This window comes from Chrysochloris asiatica, unplaced genomic scaffold (genome assembly GCF_000296735.1).
Source record: "Chrysochloris asiatica unplaced genomic scaffold, ChrAsi1.0 scaffold00106, whole genome shotgun sequence".
In the NCBI taxonomy this organism is placed as follows: Eukaryota; Metazoa; Chordata; class Mammalia; order Afrosoricida; family Chrysochloridae; genus Chrysochloris; species Chrysochloris asiatica.
In genome coordinates this window covers 3,182,023-3,185,480 of record NW_006408624.1, presented here as the reverse complement: position 1 = coordinate 3,185,480, position 3,458 = coordinate 3,182,023, and the positions used below count along the sequence as shown (strand labels likewise).

Below are 3,458 nucleotides of genomic sequence, written 5' to 3'. Positions count from 1 at the left end.
GACGGCACTTAACAACAACAACAATACTAGTTATATAGGGGTGACAATGACTCTAGTGAGGTATGTACACCACAGAATGGGCAATTATTTGAGGTAAAGGGCAGCATTTAACAAATGACAAAATTTAGAAAGGTTGGGAAAGAAGCAGGAATAGAAATAAGAAACACAGGAAGGAAATGGGATAAGTGATTTGACACTGAGGGGATGAAAATAGAGATTAAATGAAGTGTACAATATGTTGAATGCAAAATTGATGGTCTGTGCTGTAAACCTTCTTTCACTCAATTTACAATAGAAAGCTAAAGGGACAAAAAGAGAGAGCTATGCCAATGGAACAATAAGGTACTACAGAAATTTCTGAAGTTTTAGGTTAAATTAAGTAATCACTTTAGAGAGACTCATTCTATTAACTTACTTATATTCTAGTATTTTCATAGAAAACACTTCTCAAGAAATTGAGAGAGAAATTAATTTACTTGAAAGTTTTGTCTGATTTCATGTGGAATCAATCTGGAATGCAAAGAAAGAAGAGTATTTCTTTCTCCTTTTTCTGAGATTTACAAAGCAGATACAACAATGAAAGTTTCTGAATTAAAACATTTTACCCAAAGTGCAGACTTACCTGTATCCCAGCATGGCTACAGAGGTAAAAATCAAACTCATATGGGTGTGTGATGTCTGTATCAACTGTTGTTCCAGCTGGAATATTGCCACTTCTTCCAACCTAGAATTGTTTTGACAAACATGATAAAGAACATGTCTGAAGGAATTCAAAATAATGCATAAAAATCGGCTGAGCCCATGTTTCCACTACTTTCAGCAAGCGCTAGGAACAGACCTTATTCTAATCTTAGTTCCTATTCTTTTTATTCTTTTAATTTGCTTTTACTTTTATCTTATGCTGAATTTACTCCCAAGACATAATTTTTTTTTTCAGTTTCTTCTGGGACTACCTTTTTTTTTGCTACACATTTCCTCTTGTGGTTTAAGAATGTGTTCCTTTTTAGGAGATGCTCTGTGGCTGGGGGAGATCATGCACCAAACATCTTGAGGGTTTTGTTCACCTGGCTGTGCTTGATGACCTCTAAACCCTTAGGTTCAGTATTACTCTGCATTGTTAAGCTTGAGCAGCAAAAATTCAGCACCCTTTTTGGGCTATCAACCCTGAGTCAAATCCCACTATTTGGCCCAGGCACACCTACCAACTCCATTACTGTAATGTTTGAAAGATTCACATTGCTTTTGTAAAGTGACATACTTTAGAACTTTGGTGACTTTTTAGGTCTGTATACCTTTGGCAAACAACAAGGCACCAGGAATTGATGGAATAAATATTGAAATCTTTCAAGAAAGTGAGGCGGCACAGAAGGCACTCACTCATCTCTGCCAAAAAACTTGTCAGACAACTATCTGGCCGACTGATTGGAAGAGATCCATATTTGTGCCCATTTCAAAGAGAGGTGACCCAATGGAATGCGGAAATCATTGGACAATCTCTTTGATATCTCATGTGAGTAAAGTTTTGCTGAAGGTAATACAGAAATGGTTACAATCATATATTGACAGAAAACTTCCAGAGGTCCAAGCTGGATTCAGAAGAGGCCGTGGAATGAGGGATATCATTGCTGATGTCCGATGGATCTCGGCTGAAAGCAGAGAATATCAGAAAGATGTTTACCTATGCTTTATTGACTATGCAAAGGCTTTCAATTGTGTTGATCATAACAAGCTATGGACAACATTGCGAAGTATGAGTATTCTGGAACACTTAATTGTGCTCATGAGGAATCTGTACCTGGGCCAAGAAGCAGTTCTTCGAACTGCGAGCACTGAATGGTTTAAAATTAGGAAAGATAAGCAACAGGATTGTATTCTTTCACCATACTAATTCAATCTGTATGCTGGTCAAAAACCAGAAGCTGGATTATATGAAGAAGACCATGGCATCAGGACTGGAGTAAGATTTATTAATGTAACCTTCATATGCAGATGGCATAACCTTGCTTGGAGAAACTGAAGAGGACTTAAAATACTTACTGATAAAGATCAAAAGCCTTCAGTGCTAAGGGAAAAAAAAAACAAAAAAAAAACAAACCTTCACAACTAAATCAATAAATAACATCATGATGAATGGAGAAAAAAATTGAAGTTGTCAGACTTGAAGTTGCCAGACTTCATTTTGCTTGGTCCACAATCATCACTCATGGAGGCAGCAGTCAAGAAATCAGACAATGTATTGTATTAGGCAAATCTGCTGTGCAAGAACTCTTTAAATTGTTCAAGAGCAAAGACAGCAAGCAGATCGAGGACTAAGGTGTGCCTGACCCAAACCATGGTATTTTCAATCGCATCATAGCATATGAAAGTTGGACAATAATAAGGAAGACTGTAGAAGAATAGATTTATTTGAATTATGGTGTTAGATAAGAACTTTAACAGTACCATGGACTGTTAGAAGAACAAACAAATCTGTCTTGGAAGAAGTACAACCAAAATGCTCCTTAGAAGCCAGGGTGGCAAGACTTTGCCTCTCGTACTTTGGCCATATTATCAGGAAGGACCAGTTTCTATAGAAGGGCATCAAACTTGATAAAGTGGAGGGTCAGCAAAACAGAGGAAGAACCCTAATAAGATGGACTGATACAGTGGCAGCAGCAAAGGGCTCAAATATAACAAAAATTGTGAGGATTGCACAGGACTGGGCAGTGTTATGCCGTTTATAGGGTTGCTATGAGTCTGAACCAACTTGATGGCACTTACCAACAACATGGATGCTTTTGGCCTAAAGACAAAGTGAGGAAAGATGAAAAAAATGACATTACAAACTGAATATGAGGAAAGAAATAAGTAAAAAAGATGATCCATTCAAACTCTTGATTTCCTATTTCTTCTACTTTAGGAATCCACCGCAGAAGCCACACTTGACACTCTGGCATCATCTTAAAACTTTTATGCTTCATAAATTTTCATTCCCTTACTATAGTGCCTTAGACATCTATCACTCCTGGTCCCTCCCTCCCACTATGCTGCTCCTCTGGCTTTTTTTTTTTGGAGTCCTTTAGACTCCAAACTCCCACCAATTAAAACAATGCAATTTATTAGCTCTTTTCTTTTTCTAACTATTTCTTTCTGGACTCCATAGTATTTTCAGGTTTCTTTGTTTGCTCAACCCCCCCCCCACCTTTTTTTTTTGTCTAAGAGCTATTTATTTACACATTTGTGCTTTGTGTTGTTTTACATGCTCACATTATGGTGGGGGTTTTTTTCAAATTAAATGTAACTTTTTGTTTAATTTCTTATGAATACAAATTTAACACAATGAAAGGGGAAGAGGAGGAGAAATAAGGACAAGTAATTACATGACACTTGTTTTCTGTGAGACCCTGTGTTATATGCTTTACTTACTTGTTGTTGTTGTTATGTGCGTGGAGTCAGTTCTGACTCATAACAACTCTGTA

At 37.1% G+C, this 3,458-nt stretch overlaps 1 protein-coding gene across 1 annotated transcript in view; it reads right to left on the bottom strand.

Annotated features, from left to right (window-relative positions):
• Positions 1-3,458, bottom strand: part of AGO3 (argonaute RISC catalytic component 3) — a 213,444-nt gene that overhangs the window by 38,951 nt on the left and 171,035 nt on the right. The gene's annotated exons all lie outside the window — the stretch shown is intronic.